Source organism: Martes martes (genome assembly GCF_963455335.1).
Source record: "Martes martes genome assembly, chromosome: 2".
In the NCBI taxonomy this organism is placed as follows: domain Eukaryota; kingdom Metazoa; phylum Chordata; class Mammalia; order Carnivora; family Mustelidae; genus Martes; species Martes martes.
The window spans coordinates 58,467,432-58,487,487 of record NC_137889.1 but is presented as its reverse complement, the minus strand read 5'-3'; the positions used below and the strand labels follow the sequence as shown (position 1 = coordinate 58,487,487).

General features: G+C 40.0%; 1 long non-coding RNA gene across 1 annotated transcript in view; it reads left to right on the top strand.

The window, feature by feature from the left end:
- The window catches only part of LOC308338540, a 51,987-nt gene that overhangs the window by 9,989 nt on the left and 21,942 nt on the right, over nucleotides 1-20,056 (top strand). The window contains exon 2 of the long non-coding RNA XR_013966413.1: nucleotides 7,794-7,951. This is a non-coding gene — a long non-coding RNA (uncharacterized lncRNA). The remainder of the gene's footprint in view (nucleotides 1-7,793; nucleotides 7,952-20,056) is intronic.

Sequence of the window (20,056 nt, the reverse complement as noted above, 5' to 3'; positions counted from 1 at the left end):
TTTCAGGAAGGGCTGAGATAATATGGTTCCCACACCACATGATGAGGATACAGTGGGGTAAATGGGTAGAACTTGAACACGTAGACAGCTAATTGGCTGGGAGAGGCCATCTTTTGTTGTAGATGCCTCATGTGAGCTCTTACCACTCTCAACTGGAACTTAAAGAGTCTTGACACTGCAAAAGGACCTTATCAGTAGATTCTTGGTATTTGGTATTTGGTCAGCCCAAGGGTTGTGTCTGCTCTTAAGAGAACTGTTGCTGGTAACTTGGATCCCTTCATTGGGCTGTCACTAAGATCTCAAAACCTTTATTTTATAAGCACAGTTTGAGTTTGATTTGTTTTGTAAACCCAGATTCCTTGTCCTATTCCAGCCTGCTGAATCTTAGCAGCCACTTTGGGCCCCGTCACACCATTTTGTGAGCTCTTCCTGTGATTTATCTCCAACATGTTGGCAGTTTCTGATGAAGAAAGGTTGATTGTCATATCAGCAAACTTAACAGTTCCTCTTTTAGATTAGTAATGAAGAATATTCCAGTACTACCTTTTTTTTTTTTAATTTATAAGAGACTCTTTTATAAAGGTCTTTTTCGTAAATCAACTGTCTCATTGTAAGCAAGCATTTACTTTCATATTCCACCCTTTCTTCAACTACCAGATTTGGGTAAAACCAGGGAATGGGGGGCACCTGGGTGGCTCAGTGGGTTAAAGCCTCTGCCTTCAGCTCAGGTCATGATCCCAGGGTCCTGGGATCGAGCCCTGAGTCGGGCTCTCTGCTCAGCGGGGGGCCTGCTTCCTCCTCTTTCTGTCTGCCTCTCTGCCTACTTGTGATCTCTGTCTGTCAAATAAATAAATAAAATCTTAAAAAAACAAAAAACAAAAAACCAGGGAGTGGTCTCTCTCAACAAGTGAGCCCTTGTAGCTTTCAGTCAGCACTTTTTTTTTTTTTACCCTAGTCTCGCTCCTGTTTCCCACAGCAAGTTTCCAAACAGATTCATTCTCCTTAAACCTCCCACGCTTCATTTTTCTGCAAAGGACCATGCCCGCTACTTTGGGAGAAGATGGAGGCTATCCAGCAGTAACTCCTTGGGTTCCTGCTGCCGTGTGAACTCATCTGGTTAATTCCGTGTGCATCCTCTGCTCTGTCTATACAGTCCCCACTCAAGAGGTATCCTTCCCTTGAGTAGGGCCAACCCTTAAGTCTGTGCCTCAGCCGGTGCTCTGAGTGCCCGGCGTTTCTATTCTATTCTATTTCTATTCTATTCCTCATCCCAGCATCTCAGCTCCTTTTAGTCTGGCTTATATTTCCATCAATCCTCTGAATCTGTCCTCATAAAGCCCAACAACTACTGCCTTGTTGCTAACCCCAGTGCATTTGTCTTGTCTCTCAAAAGCATTGGACTTTGCTGACCATGTGCTTCTTTTTGAATAATTATCTTCATCTGGCGCTCTATTTTCCTGGGTTCCTTTTTCCTCTTGCTTTCTTCTTGGGCTCATCTTCCTGTGTTATCTCTTCAATGACAATTCTACCCTGGCCTCTGTGCTCCCACTGTCCCCACTTTTCCCAAGGCTTTTTTGATTCCAAGTAGTAAGACCCCAACTCAAATTTAACTAAACCATCTACCAACCAAACCACCGTCACCACCATCACCACCAAAAACCACAGTGAAGGAAATACATTGATTCATGAGCCTGCAAAGTCCAGCAGTAAAGCTGGGATGGCGGGTCCAGAGACATCACAAACAGTCTCACTCTCTCTGTCTCTTAACTTTGTTTTCTTCTCTGTTGGCTCCATGTTCTTTCCAAATGATGGCAAACTGCCTGTCAGCAACTCCCGGCTTATATCCAATTTTCTTAACAAACAATGGAAAAACTTCTACCCGATTTCTTAATCTGGAATTCTAGGAATCATTTTTGGAACCCTCTTCCCCCATTGCTTAATCACTGAATCCCATCCCAACTTCTAAATCTCTCTCCCTCCCTGCTGCCAGTATTTTAGTTCAGGTCACCACTTTTTGTCTAGATTCTTGCAACAGCCTCGCAGTGATTTTTTTCGATTTTTTCTTTCACATCACCCAGGGTCATCTTTTTTTTTTTTTTTTAAAGGTTTTTATTTATTTATTTGAGAGTGAGTGAGTGAGAGAGAGAGAACACAGGCAGGAGGATCAGCAGGCAGAGGGAGAAGCAGACTGCCAGCTGAGCAAGGAGCGCCACGTGGGTCTCCATCCCAGGAAACTGGGACTATGACCTGAGCTGAAGGCAGCTATTTAACTGACTGAGCCACCCAGGCACCCCCAGGGTAATCTTTTGAAAATGTTAATCTGATCCTATCACTTGCCCATGCAAACTTTGATGACCCCCTGCATTGGCAGGAAGTTAAAGGGGAAACTCCTTATTATATTCTGTAAGTACTTGGGTGCTGGCATTACTGCTTACTGCACTTTTTAAAAAAAAATTTTTTTATTTTTTTGTAAACATATAATGTATTATTAGCCCCAGGAGTACAGGTCTGTGAACCGCCAGGTTTACACACTTCACAGCACTCACCATAGCACATACCCTCCCCAACGTCCATACCCCACCACCCTCTCCCTGCCCCCCTTCCCCCCGGCCCCCCTCAGTTTGTTTTGTGAGATTAAGAGTCTCTTAGGGTTTGTCTCCCTCCCGATCCCATCTTGTTTCATTTATTCTTTTCCTACCCCCCAAGCCCCCCACGTTGCATCTCCACTTCCTCATATCAGGGCGATCATATGATAGTTGTCTTTCTCCGATTGACTTATTTTGCTAAGCATAATACCCTCTAGTTCCATCCACGTCACTGCAAATGGCAAGATTTCATTTCTTTTGATGGCTGCATAGTATTCCATTGTATATATATATACCGCATCTTCTTTATCCATTCATCTGTTGATGGACATCTAGGTTCTTTCCATAGTTTGGCTATTGTGGACATTGCTGCTATAAACTTTCCGGGTGCACGTGCCCTTTCGGATCACTACGTTTGTATCTTTAGGGTAAATACCCAGTAGTGCAATTGCTGGGTCATAAGGTAGCTCTATTTTCAACTTTTTGAGGAACCTCCATTCTGTTTTCCAGAGTGGTTGCACCAGCTTGCATTCCCACCAACAGTGTAGGAGGGTTCCCCTCTCTCCGCATCCTTGACAGCATCTGTCATTTCCTGACTTGTTAATTTTAGCCATTCTGACTGGTGTGAGGGGGTATCTCATTGTGGTTTTGATTTGTATTTCCCTGATGCCGAGTGATGTGGAGCCCTTTTTCATGTGTCTGTTGGCCATCTGGATGTCTTCTTTGCAGAAATGTCTGTCCATGTCCTCTGCCCATTTCTTGATTGGATTATTTGTTCTTTGGGTGTTGTTACTGCACTTTTTACTTCATCATTTGTTCCAGACAGTTTGGCCATAGATGCCAGATTAGCCATCTGTCTCCAGCTATAATCTTCTTCACATACTGCTCCCTCCACCTGGACCATTTCCCTCTTGAGCGCCCTCCTTGTGCACCTCTATTTATCCTTTCAGGTCTCCCATTAGGTATGACTGTACTGAGAAGAGCCGTCCATACTGTATGATGTACACATTTCTTCCTGTTAGAACATTCTAGTTTTCCCATCTTAACAGTGATCATACTCTACTGTAAATGTTAAGTCATCCATATCCCTCAGCAGACCGTAAAGGCCACGAAGGCAGGTATTTCCCTTACTTGGTGAAATATCCCCAGCATCAGAGTGAAACACCCAATAAATATTTGATTGAATTGTGAGAGAAAATGAGGTATTAATTATTGTATGAGGCAATTTTCCAATTTTCTTCTAGGTTTTAGAATCTGGATTCAGTAAACTACTGGAAAATCTAGAATACAATATCTACTGCCTTTTTTTTTTTTTAAAGATTTTATTTACTTGAGAGGGAGAGAGAGAGAACACATGAGCACAGAGGGAGAGTGAGAAGGAGCAGACTCTCCCCCAAAGCAGAGAGCCAGAGGTGGGACTCGATCCCAGGACCCTGAGATCAAGAAGACTTAACAGACTGAGTCACCTAGGTGCCCTTGTCTACTGCCTTTTTTTTTTTTTTTTAAGATTTTATTTATTTATTTGACAGAGAGAGAGAGAGAGAGAGATCACAAGTAGGCAGAGAGGCAGGCAGAAACTGAGAGGGAAGCAGGCTCCCCACTGAGCAGAGAGCCTGATGCAGGGCTCCCTCCCAGGACCCTAAGATCATGACCTGAGCCAAAGGCAGAGGCTTAACCCACTAAGCCACCCAGGCGCCCCTGTCTACTGCCTTTTTAAAAATGTGCTTATTGTTCCTCCATAAAGAATAGTAGAGTTTAAAACTGAGGAGAATCCTAGTCATCATCTAGCACTAGTTCACTTAATTCGGTAGTTGAAGAGGGAGCTTAGAGGGCCTGTAACTTGTACAAGCCAGAGGCCTAATTGGTCTTGAACTCAGAGCTCATAACTTTCAGTCCAGAGAGGCTTCTTTTTCCATGATATCATGATATAAGCACTTTTAACAGGCTAGTGTGGTATGATTTTTATACTAATTGAAAGAACTAATTATTGCCTCTAGCCTCACATGTTCTACTTTTTATTTATTTGTTTATTTATTTAAAGATTTTATTTATTTATTTGACAGAGATCTCAAGTAGGCAGAGAGGCAGACAGAGAGAGAGAGAGGGGAGGAAGAAGGCTCCCTGCTGAGCAGAGAGCCCGATGTGGGGCTCGATCCTAGGACCCTGGGATCATGACCTGAGCCGAAGGCAGAGGCTTTAACCCACTGAGCCACCCAGGCACCCAACATGTTCCACTTTTTAAAATGTACTTGTTGGTTCTGTATGTCCCAATAGATTCCAACTGTTTCTCAGGATGAAAAAACCACTCCCTGGTCTGTAGAGGCCCAAGTGTCTTCTGGAGCTCCCAGGTAGGGTTGGTAGCGTATCCCATTGGCTCTCTGATGCACTGCCCACAAAACACTGGAAGTTACACTTCAGATTTGGTGGCTTCCCTGTTTGTCTCAGAAGGGTAATTACTGAGTAGATGCCATCTGGATTTGATCTGAGGAACATGCATATGTGTAAAGGAAGTAACAGACTTCTGTTTAGCTTGTGTGAACTCTGTTCCCATTGCCTCTTTGAGGCTCACTAACTGATGTCCATTATGAAACAGGAGTTGGAAAGGGAATTGCTTCTATAAAAACCAAGCTGAGGTGTGGAAAGGACTGGATAAGAGTAACTTACTAAGAATAATTATAGTAGAACTGGATATAGGTGAGAAAACAAATATGAGGGAGAATTGTTAGTCAATTAAAAATTTTTTTAATTTAAAAATTTAATTTACTAACAACTTTTTAAAAAACTGAAGGAAACCAAAAATAGAACCACTTTACTAAAGCGTTATGATGCTCTAGTTAATGGAGTTATTCCAAAAGAAATTCCGTGATGGTTCATTCAGAGATCATGCGTAAATGTTTTTCAAGCATTAATTTAGAATAAAATGTACAACGTATCTTTTCATTATGATGCCCTGCTTCTTAAGGGGTAGAACCTGCCCTATATATTTCATTTCTTCTAAATCTTACTGTGCCTAATACAACATCCTGCGTATGCTTCTAATGATGGAATTTGATCTCCCTAGCTATTAGTGGGGCCCGCTCCTTCCTTCCTTCCTTCCTTCCTTCCTTCCTCCTTCCTCTCCTACTTTCTTTCTTTGATTGGCCATGCCCTTTTCTTTTTTCTTTTCTTTTTTTTTTTTTTAAGGTTTTATTTATTTCTTTGACAGAGAGAGAGAGAGAGAGAGATCACAAGTAGGAAGAGAGGCAGGCAGAGATGGAGGGGAAGCAGGCTCCCCGCTGAGCAGAGAGCCCAGTGGGGGGCTCGATCCAGGACCCTGAGATCATGACCTGAGCCGAAGGCAGAGGCTTAGCCCACTCAGCCATCCAGGCGCCCCTATTGTTTTGTTTTCATCTTTATTTCCTTATTTTTAACTTGCAGACAGTTTTTTCCAAAAAGAAGAGAGAGAAATGGAATAAAGAGATGTTCAGTCAACCGGTCTCTATCGGGGGCTTCACCTGTATTTGTAGTTCTTGATTCTAAAAAAGAAACTAAAAATGAAGTGAAAGACAAGTTAAGATATATTTGAAACAGATGTTCGTGCTTAAATTAAAAAATTCCAAATGCAGCCCTTTGACCCAGCAAGTCTACTTCTGGAAATCTATCCTAAGGAAATAATTAAACACATGCAAAAAGATTTAGCTCTAATATGTTCAGCTCAGCCTTGTTTATAATGGAGGCGAATTAGAAACAATTTGAATTTTGAGCCATGGGGAGTTAATATATAAATACAAGGAGATTCCTCAGTTGAAAATAATGTATTTAGTGAGATATAAGGATAGTTATAATTTATTAATTGAAAAATCAAAGCTATAAAGTGGGTAGAGTTTCATCCCATTTTTGTAGAAGAAAAATTTGCAAAAATGACTAGGAAGATAAACAAAGATTGTATGGTGGTAATGAAATTAATTTTTATCTGTGTTTTAAATTTTTCTACAATAAACTTCCATAAAGCTATTTTATATGACCTTTTTCTTGAGAAGTAATTGGTTATAGATAAATATGGAAATATTTGAGATCTTATGAAAAGGAAAGGGTTTATTTTACTTTCTTGCCTTGATACCGTTTTTTCCTAGATGCAGTGGATTCCAAATCAATAGCTATGTTAGATGGAGTTTTGTGAGAAGAGAGCAGGTGACTTGGAATTTATTTCTAGTTTACTTATTAATTCTCCTTATAACCTTGGGACATTTATTTTTCAGCTTTTTGTCCAGTAACTCTCCCTATAAAATGTGGAGAACTTTCTCATTCCTACCCCTGCAGAGATATTGGAAATATCATGGGGCTCCACCCCTGGACTGGAACATAGATACACATAATAAATACTAAATTAAGGGGGCACCTGGGTGGCTCAGTGGGTTCAAGCCTCTGGCTTTGGCTCAGGTCATGATCCCAGGGTCCTGGGATCGAGCCCCGCATCGGGCTCTCTGCTCAGCGGGAAGCCTGCTTCTCTTCCTTTCTCTCTTTCTGCCTGCCTCTCTGCCTACTTGTGATCTCTGTCTGTCAAATAAATAAATAAAATCTTAAAAAAAAAAACACTAAATTAAGAATAGCCAATTTATGATAAAATTCATAAGAATTCACATGGCCACCAAGGGTAATTTGTCTTTCTTACCCTAACTACTCTGAACATGCTCTATATTGCCAAGTTAATTCTGAGCCGTTACTTATTACTAAATTTAACAAATATCTGAAGTTTGACAGCCTGGATTTAAATCCTGACTCTTCCTTTTAACTCTGCATGCTTGGGGAAGCAAGTTAATTTCTCTGAGCCTCAGCTTCCTCATGTAAAAAACAAATAATATATTGTTGTTGTAGAGATTAAAGGAGATACAAAATATGTAATGCCGGACACATAATAAGCTCTCAATTAATAGTAACTATTAAGTGCCTAATATGTGCCAAATCCTGAGATTCACATTCATTCAATGAACATTTATTATTTAGTATGGGCCAGAGTTCTAGGTGATTGGGTCACATCAGTGAACAGAAGAGACAAAACAGACTTTCCTATTATTATGGAGTTTACATTCTAGCAAATGCAAAGATTAAATACAATGTAGTCCAACCCGTGGTTATTGATAATAGGAATTTTTGTTATTACTATTAATATGTCATGTTCCAGCCATTGTGTAAGTGGTTTTGTTTAAGATTTATTTATTTATTTGACAGAGAGAGCATAATCAGGCAGAGCGGCAGGTAGAGGGAGAGGAAGAAGCAGACTCCCCACTGAGCAGAGAGCCCAACTTGGGGCTCCATCCCAGGACCCTGGGATCATGACCTGAGCCAAAGGCAGACACTTAACCGACTGAGCCACCCAGACACCCCATGTAAGTGGTTTTTATATATAATCTTATTTTCTCATTAACCATGTGAGGCAGGAATTATTGTTGTTATTTGATGGTGTAGAAACTGAGCTTCAGAGATATAATCAATTAAGTCAGCAAATAAGTAGAGGAGTTGGTATGCAAACCCACTTGACCACCACACCTTCCTACCTCCACTTGGTGAGTCATTCATTGGTTGTTGTTATTTTTGCTTATGGTTCTTTTCTTTACATCCTTGCCAACACTTTTTGCATTGCAGTAGGAGCTGCAAGGGAACAACGTTTGAGTTTCCCTTATTTTGTATTAAAATACTTAATTATCTCTGCAAGAAATGCTGAGAACGAATAAGTGACTCTTCTCTGTGTGTAGAAAAGGGCTTATAATTAGTGGGAGAGAGAAGTCGAGATAAAGCCTTGAGAGAGACGTGTGGATAGGGTCTGGGGGAGTTCTCAGGAGAATCCCCCTGATGCCGATCATTGTACCAGGAGGGAAACAGTTGATGTCTCCAGTTTGTATCTCATGGTGTTGCTTCATCTACATTTCCTGGATCCTCCAGCTCTAAATATCTCTCCTCCTCTGCTGTTGCCCAACTATCTGGAATGTCCATGTCCTCAAAGTCATGCTGGATAACTACTGCTAGAATTTCAAAAATTATTATTATGAAATATTTCAAGGATCTAGAGAAGTGTAAAGAACATCATGTACTCACAATTGTTTGGTCAAATCTTAACATTTTGCCTTTTTGTTCCAGTTCTGTTTTTTAGATTAAAGATATGAATGTATTTGAAACCCTCTGTGTACCTCTCTCCAATTCTCTCTCCCCCTCCCTCCCTTCCAGAGGCCACCACTGTTCGGAATTACCATTACGGTGTGTGCTTTTGTCCTGTCACTTGCTACGTATAAATGCATGGATAAACACACTTATACCTGATGCTCTGAGACACAGTTTCATAGCTGTGTCCTCACTCATGGGGGTGGGAGTTTCTCTAGCATGTTTGGCTGGAGCTGCAATGCTGAGTTCTAGTGAATGCACACGGATATGGCCAAATTTCCCTCCACAATGGTTGTACCAGTTGATGGCGTGTGTGACAGCTTCTGAGCTGCCTTAGTCATGCTTACCCTTGTCTGATTTTAAAAATATTTTTGCCAGTTGGATGCATGTGAAATGATCTCTCATGATGGTTTGTATTTTCCTTATACTGAGGCTGACCATTCTTTCATGTGGTTCTTGGCCACTCATGTCTCCTCTTGGTTGAATTATTTGTTCATATTCTTGGCTTTTTTCTGTCCTGTAGTTCTTTTTCTTGTTGGTGGAAGTAGTTCACTGTATATTCTGGTTACTAATCTTTTTCCAGTCATGTATTGTGCAGGGATCTCCATGTCTCTTGCTTGTCTTTTGCTTTGTTTATAGGGTATTTCGGTATACAGTCAAGTTTAATTTGAAGGTAGTCGATGATTTCACTGTCTTTATTGGGTTTTCAAGTATTATTTAAAAAGTTTTACTCCCACTCCAAAATCATATGTGTATTTTTTTCTGAATTTTTTTTCAAGTTTTGACGTTCGCATTAATCATGTAATCCAGATAGCATTTATTTTGTGGTTGGCATCAGCTGGGGATCCATTTTTCTTTTTGTTCCATATAGATCATCAGTTGGTCCAGCACCTTTACTGTATAGTCTGTTTTTTTCCCACTGATCTGTTATGTCTGCCTGAAACCAAGTTTCCATGCAGTTGGGTTCATCGGGGGGGGTCTTTGCTTCATTGATCCAGTTGTCTATTCCTGGGCTAATATCACACTGCCTACATACTGTAACATCTTTTACATCTTGATATCTCAGAGGGAGAGGGGGCCTACATTGTTTTCACTTTGTTCAAAAAAATTTTTTTGTTATTCTTAGTTCTTCATTCTTCTATTGCACTTTAGGATCAGCTTATCTAGTACCAGAGAGGTACATGTGTTACAGTCAGTGAACCTGTATCAGTGCCTCATTACCATCCAACGTTTAGAGTTTACGTCAGAGGTCATGAGCTTTGATCAATGTATAATGACATATATCCACCATTATAGTAGCATCTAGAATAATTTCACTGCCCCGAAATCCTCTGTGTCCCACCTATTTATCCTTCTCAATTCTACCCCTCCCTTTGCCCATTTTAAAACTGGGTTGTTTGTTTTGTCTTGTTGAATTTTAGGAGTTCTTTATTCTGAATATTAAACTTGTGTTGGATGTATGATTTGCAAATATTCTCTCCTATTCTGTGGGTTTCCTTTTCACTCTCCTGATAGTGTCTTTTGATGCCTAGAAGTTTTAAATTTTCGTGAAGTCCAGTTTATCTATTTTTTTCTTGTGTTTTCTGTGCTCTTGGTATCATATTTAAGAAACCATTGCCCAATCCAAGTCATACAAATTTGCCCTTATGTTTTCTTCTAAAAGTTTTATAGTATTAGCTCTTAAATTTAGGTCTTTGATTCATTTTGACTTAATTTTTGTAAATATGTATTAAGTAAGGGCCAACTTCATTCTTTTGCCTGTGGAATCTGGTTTTCCCAGCATAATTTAAAAAAAAAAAATTTTATTTATTTATTTGACACAGAGAGAGAAGGAACACAAGCAGGGAGAGTGAGAGAGGGAGAAGCAGACTCCCCGCTGAGCAGGGAGCCTGACATGGGGCTCAATCCCAGGATCATGATCTGAATTGAAGGCAGGTGCTTACCTACTGAGCCACCCAGGCGCCCCCCCCCAACATCTTTTTTCTTTAATTTTTAATTTTTTATTAACATATAATGTATTATTAGCCCCAGGGTTACAGGTCTGTGAATTGCCAGGTTTTACACTTCACACACTTCACAACACTCACCATAGCACATACCTTCCCCAAAGTCCATAACCCAACCACCCTCTCCCTACTCACCTCCCCCAGCAACCCTCTGTTTGTTTTGTGAGATTAAGAGTCTTATGGTTTGTCTCCCTCCCGATCCCCTCTTGTTTCATTTATTCTTTTCCTACTCCCCCAAGCCCCCCACTTTGCCTCTCAACTTCCTCATATCAGGGAGATCATATGATAATTGTCTTTCTCTGATTGATTTATTTCGCTCAGCATAATACCTTCTAGTTCCAGCCATGTCATCGCAAATGGCAAGATTTCATTTCTTTTGATGGCTGCATAGTATTCCATTGTATATATATATATATATATATATATATATATATATATATATATATATATATATATATACATACACACCACCTCTTCTTTATCCATTCATCTGTTGATGGACATCTAGGTTCTTTCCATAGTTTGGCTATTGTGGACATTGCTCCAGCATTATTTTTTGAAGAGACTGTTCTTTCTCTTTTGAGAGGTCTTGGCATCCTTATCAGCATAAACTGACCATCCATCTGGAGGTTTATTGCTAGGCTCTGTATTTTATTCCATTGGCCTATATGTCTATTCTTATTCCAGCACTATAGTTCTGATTACTGTGGTTTTATAAGTTTTGAAATCAAGTGGCATGAATCTTCCAAAGTTGTTCTTCTTTTTCAAGTTATATTGACTATTCTGGGTCCCTTGAAGCTCTATACGAGTTTTTAGGATGGGTTTTTCCATTTTAAATCAAAGATCCTTGGGATTTTGATAAACACCACATTGAATTTATGTGTGGCTTTGTGTAGTGTTATCTCTTAACAACATTAAATCTTCTAATCCATGAACATGGGGTGTTTTTCTATTTATGAAGATCTTTACGTTCTTTCTAGAGTGTTTCACATTTTCTTTTTACAGATTACTTATGTTGGTTGTTTGCTGATACTTGCTAGGAAGATAGTAACAAATCTCTGTAATACAACAGAAAAGGATTTTCCTGAGATGTAAAGTCTTATAAATGTTACCTAACATGGGAGAAAGCGACATAGTATTACTTTTAGCTCCAGATTCGGTTTCCCTAGTGATGATCTTTTAGGATTCTTGAATAAGGAGAAAGAGATAAAAATTTCTCTGGTTTACAGATTCTCAGGAGATTTTGTTGACCTCCTCAGTAGGTCACAAGAGATTAGTTTCCTCTATGTTCAATTTGATTAAAACAAGAAAAATTTTTTTCAGGAAGATTTTCTTGTTGAATCCATGTTCAGTACTGCAGAATCTTCACTAATTCCATCTTCTGTCATCATATTCCCATAGCAGTCTCTATCATATAATAGTATAGGACAAAATACTCCAGGTGTTTGATCCGAAGCCCTATCTTCTGTCTCATACTCCAAGTTAGTCGTAATCCTTAGTCGTAATCCTTCAAACATTTAAATTTACTGGCACGTGCCACACACCCCTCCTACCCTATCATTACAATATGCTGTGAAAATTACTCAAGTTACCCAAACTTTACTAAAGCATTCAGGGAATTAGTTTTCCCAGACTTTTCTGTCTCCTTAAATGCAGAGTCTGGCTATATGCAATCTGAAGAGTGACTCCAGACGTTTTCCCTTCAGATAACTGTTCTGCATCAAAGCAGTGCTAAACAAGGAAAACCAAGAGCTACTATTTAGTCAGACCCTTCAGGCTTAGAGGGAAAAAATGGCCGTTCTTTGTTTGTGAGCCACAGCAAAATGGGAGGAGGGGAACAGATTTAGTCTCTGGCCCCCTGTATTCTCTTTGCTTTTGCTTATTGACCTTTGTAAGGTCAGCACGAGTCTTCTACTGTCAGAAGCAAGTACAAAATATTCCCTTAATATTTGGAGCAATTTGAAGTCTGTCACCTATTTTAATTTTTACAGGAAGTCTGCAAGACAAATATTATTATGCCAGTTTTATAAGAAAATCAGCCTCTGAGAGATTGAATAACTGGCAATGGTCATGCAGAGAGTAAATGACAGGGCTGAGTTCAGAACAGAGCTATCTTGTTCCAACACCCATGCTCTTGTCATTTTCCTAGTCTTGGCTTCATTATTCTTAAACTTTGGCACTAAAAGTCATTTATTCTTCAATAGGTATTTGGCTAACAAGAGCCCAGGCACCCTATTTCTCTTTCTACTATTCATAGAATGATTCAACCTGGTTATAATGTCCTGAAGCAGGACAGTGGAAGAACAAGGGGAAGCGACTAAAGGGAGGGTTGCTATTGATGTAGAAACAATAGGAATTAGTTGGTGATCGAGTGGGTGGGAAGGAGCAGGTGGTGTCAAGATGAGTCAGAATATACAGGCTCATTGAGAACCATTCTTCCTTTTTATATAATCTATTCATTTCAGAGAAGCACCTGCCATTAAAAATGCTTTTCTCTGAGGCATTCTAGACCCTTGTTATTTATAATTTACCACCTGTGAGCAATCAGAAGTCCATGACACATAGTGGTTTGGATTGAGCTAAGGTGGACTGATCTTGAATTGTGTGTGCTGTGAGGCTGGTATATGGGAGGGAGGCTCTTTGCTTCTGAGAGTACCCAGACAAAGTCCTAGCCTTTTTATCTCACTGCAGCTTTGCTGCATAAAAAATAAAAAAGGACTCCCATAAAGGTTGAAATGTCATTTACATTTTTGAGTTTTAGAATATTATTCTATACTGCAGTGTAGTAGACCTCTGGTTTTGTTTATTTGTTTGTTTGTTTTGGTCTGTCTAGCACCTTCTGAATACTGAGATCAGGTGTTCTTCCCTTCAACCACATGAGTCTAGAAGGAGCTGCCATGCTTTTATAGCTCATTGGTCCACAGTGGACACCTGACCATTGCAGGTCAAAGACTTTTCTCATGATATTTGAACTTAAAACCAGAAAAAATTTGAGCAATTCCTTGCCAGTGGTGATACTTGAGCAGCCTTTCAATGGCCATATTTCCTATCACATGGAGCAGGCAGTGAAAATGGCTTGCACGGAGAAGCAAGTGGGAGATGGACAGAGTCTTGCTGGTGTATGTGTCTCCGGGCCCTGTTCTTGTGGTCGCCTACTGTACCCCTGTCTTTTAGATTTTGTTGTCTAGCCATTCCTTGAATTCTGTCCTCCAGGACACTCTCATTTCGGTCATTTGCGTGCCTATCATTTATAATCGAAAGACTAATAAAGGTGGAAGTTCTATGCGATAGTGCAGTTCTCACATTTGGGATTCAGGAAGGTTTTAGGATAGACCCCTTCATCAAGGTCCAGTCTATTTTTTTTCCAAGTATTGAGGGGCTCGATGTTCTGTCTAATTCTACTGACTTTCCTTTAAATAGAACTGTTTTTTAAATGGTGAGAAACTTTGTTAGCCTCAACTATGCCCAAACCTACCCAAGCAATTTGAATATTAGCTTATGTTCCCCACGATTACTAAGGAGGTGAGAGAAAAACTGGCCAATTTTCAAAATGTGTTTGTTAAGGTTCTGAGATGAATAAGACCATCACCATCATTTGGGTTCAAAGTGCTAGATACTGAGTTTCAAACCCAGTGAGAGGAAGACAAAGGGGTCCCTGGCTGTGGCCTGGAGAGCTAGGACTGATGCAGCCACCTCTTAAATGATTGCCCTTTCCTGCCCTGGAACCATGGACAGTTCCACTCTGCTCAGCCTGACCAGGCAGGTTGCGCTGACATCCAGTCAGGTAACATCTTCAGCATTATAGGAAAACTTTTAAAAATATGGTATTCTTTTTTTATTATTATTATGTTGCGTTAGTCACCATACAGTACATCATTAGTTTTTGATGCAGTGTTCCATGATTCATTGTTCGTGTGTAACACCCAGTGCTCCATGCAGTATGTGGCCTCCTTAATACCCATCACGGCACTCACCCATCCCTCCACTCCTCTCCCCTCTGAAACCCTCAGTTTGTTCCTGGAATCCGTAGTCTCATGGTTTTTCTCCCCCTCTGATTTCACCTTCTTTATTTTTTTTTTTTTTAAAGATTTTATTTATTTATTTGACAGACAGAGATCACAAGTAGGCAGAGAGGCAGGCAGAGAGGAGGAAGCAGGCTCCCTGCCGAGCAGAGAGCCCGATGCGAGGCTTGATCCCAGGACCTTGGGATCATGACCTGAGCCGAAGGCAGAGGCTTTAACCCACTGAGCCACCCAGGCGCCCCTCACCTTCTTTATTTTCCCCTTCCTTCTCCTAATGTCCTCCATGCTATTCCTTCCATGTTCCACAAAATATGGTATTCTTATTTTTACTGTTTCCAGCTGTAAAATTCTTTTTTAAACTGTATTTTATTTTATTATTTATTTTTTAAAAGTAGGTTCTGTGCCCAACATGGGGCTTGAACTCATGACCCCAAGGTTAAGAGTGACATTCTCTACTGACTGAGTCAGCCAGGTGCCCCTACAGCTGTGAAATTCTTATGCTGCCCATTTGAGCTGCCTTTCTTTATCTTCCAAAGTTTCTGAACTATGTAATAACAGTGGTTTGGTTTTTTAATGTATACATCTTTCACGTTGTGTGCAATATTTTTTTTTGTTTTGTTTTCTAAGTGTAATCTGTGTTCCATTTAAAAATAAAATTGGAGGGGCATCTGGTTGGCTCAGTTGGTTAAGCATCTGCCTTTGCTCAGGTCATGATCCTGGAGTTCCAGGATTGAGCCCTGCATCAAGCTCTCTGCTCAGCAGGCAGTCTGCCTCTCCCTCTGCCTCTTCCCCTTCTCGTGTGCTCTCTCCCTCTCTCTCTTGCTCTCTTTCTCTCAAATAAATAAAGAAAATCTTTAAACAATTAAAATAAAAATAAAATTGGAAAGCACATCACCCATGATTACATGACTTGAAGCCAGCAGCATTCACATTTGGGCAGATTTCTCTGGTATCTTTTTTTTTTTTCCCCCTCTGGTATCTTTAGGGAGTATTTTCTAAGCTTGGCTTGGCAGCCAGCCAGGCATCTGTCCCAGACTCTTTGACCTCCTGCACTTTACTCTTCCCTTAATAGAAATTTACTTAATCGACCCTGCCCTCCCCCTCCTACTCTCCCATAGTAAAGATTAAAGCCAGCTGCTTGAGGATTCTGGTAACTGGTGTGGATGGCTGGGCACGAGCATCCTGGCAACAAGGAGGGCAGGGAGGAATGGAATCCAGGCTCTGGTGAGGGGGAGACACCACTGGGGGAAGGATTTCAGCTGGGCAGTGGCTCAGAGGCCTTCATACATGATGACACCTGTAGAAACATCCCCGTGCTGCTGTGCAGAAACTCAGTGCTCTTGCTCCCTTTCATTTTCCCTTCTGTTCACAGAGCTGCCCAGTGCTCAAGTCCATGCCTGACACAGGGCGAGGAGGAGTCCCACGAAAACCAGCTTCATCCTCATTCTGCTGGGCCTCCTTGACGGTGTTTTTACATTGTTCTCTTCTTAGTTGTTTTGAATGGGAAGACCCTCACGTGATTCAAAATAGATCTATGCCCTTTATGCAGCAAAAGTCTCCCTCCTTCCCTTCCCCATCACTCTCTTTTCGCCCTCACTCAACTCACTGCTGGTCTCAGTTTTTCATTTTTGTGTGTATTCATCTAGAGTTTACTTATGAATATTAAAGGAAATACAAATATATTCTGCATTCTTGTTTTCCCCTCGTAAACAAAAGGATGCCTCGTATATACATTTTCTCCACCCTTTGGGCTTGTTTTTTTTTCTCCCACCTAATAGACTTTGGAGACTTTAAAAAAATATCTGTGCATTGAAAGCTTCCTCGTGCATGTTTATACCTTCAAAATATTCCATTGTGCATATGTTGCATAATTTATTTAACCAGTCCTCTATTCAAGGGTATTTGAGTCCTTTACAGCTTTTTGTTATTTTGAATAATGCTGCAATGAGAAACTTTGTATATATGTTATTTCTTAAGTATGGCCAAAAGGATACATTCCTAGAGGTTAAATTACTGGGTCAAAGGGGACACTTAGTTGTAATTTTGATCTATGTGCCCAAATTCCTTCCACAGGGGATTGTACCAATTTATACTGCCACTGGGAAAGTATGAGAGTAGTGGTTTCTCCTGGGGGATTATTACACACTTCTTGATGTGGCTTTGAATTGTTCTTCAGTTGTTTTAACTTGGATGTTGTCCTCCTGGTTAGATGCAAGTTTACTGAGAGCACGGGCCCAGTGTTTGCCGCTTTTGAATCATCTGCATTTATAAAATACTATCTATATGGCACCCTAGGAGCACAATAAATTTGTTTGCAGTGCGATTTGGAAAAAGAATCCAGTTATATCTTAATGATAAAGATTCTGAACTTGGTAGGAGTTCAGCAGAATTGACCTCTCTCCCCCCACCCGAAGTAATTATGAGGCTTGTTTCATGTAGTTATGGAATGAGTCCTGAGACAAGGTTCTGTGACCTGGGCTTAAGGTGGGACCATGCGTGTGTGTGGGCTTCTATCCTGGAACCCAGGGTCATTCTACCAGATTTGATCTGGTGGTGTCTCAGCATCAGCAAGTCTAATTGCTTGCCTGTCCGGTCATCTCTTTCCCTTCATATGTGCTGGTGCCTGCCCCATAGTAAGCAGAACAAAGAGCTCCTTTTAAAATTTTGTGTCTACTGCATATGTAAACATTACGTCATTGTAATCTAGCCTTCCTATATCCTAGTAGCAAAAATGTACTGACTGTTTCTTTGTTCTCTCCGTGTCTACCATGTTGGTTTCACCCATATGTATTGTCCTGTCTTGGCACCCAGGGGTCATCAGACTTTTTGGCTTACACATCCTCCAGAGGGATTCTGGAAAATTACATGCCCCCCTCACACCTTTATAGTCTGTATCTGAAATTTTAGGTTTAAATAGTTGTGAAGGATATATTTTATAGTTTATTGTCAATATTGACTTTAAAAAATTACTGAATATACATGTACCTGCATATGTGTGTGCTAAGCCATTTTATACACACTCACACGAGATATTTATTTACCAGTCATACCAAGGAAATATCCTGTTTCTATTTTTTGCTTTTTTTTCTATTTGCATCTTAATGGGGAGGCTTTGCTTCTCTTTGTTTTGTTTACGTACAATAACATCTGGCAACTTTAAGTGTACAGTTTGATAAATTTTGGTAATTGCATGTAATTACATATTTTACCACAAAGAATATTCATGTTGAGGCTTTCATGTGTGTGTGTGTGTGTGTGTGTGTGCATAATACATGTATGTATTTATATACAGTGTGAAGCCTTAGCATAAATATAAATGTGCATATATGTATGCATGTGTATGTGTATGTGTGTTTATTAAAATAGACACACCTAAATGTAAAGTCTTAACATGAATAGGTGCAGATAGAGCTATGTATATAGTATGTTGGATAAATGTAGACACACATATATGTATGGTATATTTGTTATAGTGCATATATAGGAACGTGTGTATGTATATGTACACACACATTTATATATCCCCATTAAAGATATAAGTTATATAAAAATATATTTATATTTTGTGTACATATATAAATAATATATATAATACAATATAAAATATAAATATATTTATATAAACTACAGATGATAAAATATAGAGCATTAACACAAATATATAGATAGGTCGATTGATCCAGATGTATGTGTATATATATATATGTGTGTGTGTGTGTGTATGACACACACACCCACTCAAAATTGTGACATTATTCTTTTATATGTATGCGGAGGAATCTAATAGTGATTGATACCCGCCATCATCCATTAAAACACTACAGGAACAAACTTTCCTTTAAACCTCAGAAATTTTACATCATCCTTTTTTTCCCCTAAGTTTGAATTTCCATTCCACTTCCTATATGGACTTTTCTCATGTATATTTTTATGCTTGAAAATCTTTCCATGGTCACCCTGTTGTACTGCAATAAATACATATAAAAGTAGATTTTAATATTTTTATTTCCTGTGACTGTATCTCCTATGACCATTGAATACTGTCTTCTGTTGGAGTTATCATTATAATTATCAAAACAACAATATATATTTCAAATTAGTAAGTAATTACTAAATGTAAAGTTATATTCTAGTGGAAATATATCCTTTAATGAGAGAGATGGGATTTTTACCACAGGGAGGTTGTGTATCTGGGTTTGGTTATTTTCACTGCTAGAGTGGGTCAGGGTTCAGTAACAATTGTGTTTCTCAGTGGAAATGCCGAGGAATCTCGTTCATATGAAAAGAAGATAGGAATGGAAAGAATTGTGTTATAGCACCCTCAGTTAATTCTTTGAGCTCATTTTGAGCCCCAAATTCTCTGTTGACCTATTGTCAAAAGTCATTTTGAATGCTCTCTAAGTCTGCGACTCTCCTTTAGCTTTGTTGAACCCAAAGCATCGGAAACTCCCCTGATTTGTACATGCACATGCTACTCAGTCTTGTTACTTCCACACCAACACTAGTGTTCCCATTTCTCTTTCTGTTTGGTGCCCAAGGGGGTGCGCCATGGTGAGACTGCCACAGGTGAGAGGTGTTCTCGTCCTTTGTAGAGTGGAAGGAAGACTGTTGGGGAAAGGAAGAATCTGCTTGTGCCACACAGGCAAGAGCTCAGGCAGGGAAATTGTTGAATTTATGTTGCATATCTGGACACCGATTCCCTAAGCTGCTGGTATCTCGTCCCATATAGAAGGTGTTTGCAGCCCCCCACTTGAAGACCACCTTTGTCGGAACCCCTGGTTTCTTCCACTTCACAAGGTCTCCTTTAAGCCTCCCCGCAGTGGAACATGTTTCAGATAGAGGCTATGGTTATCTCTTTTTTTCTGCAAAACTGCTGGTCCAGGCTGGTCACAGAACTGCAGACACTTGATCTCTTGATTCTCTCTAAGCTTAAAAAGGCAGACGTTGGAATTTGGCTGCTCCAGCAGACAGGAATTACGAAGAGACTCTTGGGGAAAGAAGAAAATAAATTAGAAAATATCACTGTCTCCTTATCCCTTCAAAGTACAAGTGGGGCCTGACCTGGGGTTAGCTCAGTCTTCTATCTTAGCACTGTCAACTTAGTGAATGTGCTCACTTGTCCATTTAAATGGATTTTCAAGGCTGAAACGCAGTGAAAAGTAAAATTACATTTTCATTTCTAGCATTTATATACTTGTTTAGCCATGGATATTTTCAGAAGAGTGAGTTTGATATTTAAAATCATGATAGAGGACACCTGGGTGGCTCAGTTCGTTAAGCGTCTGCCTTTGGCTTAGGTCATGAACCC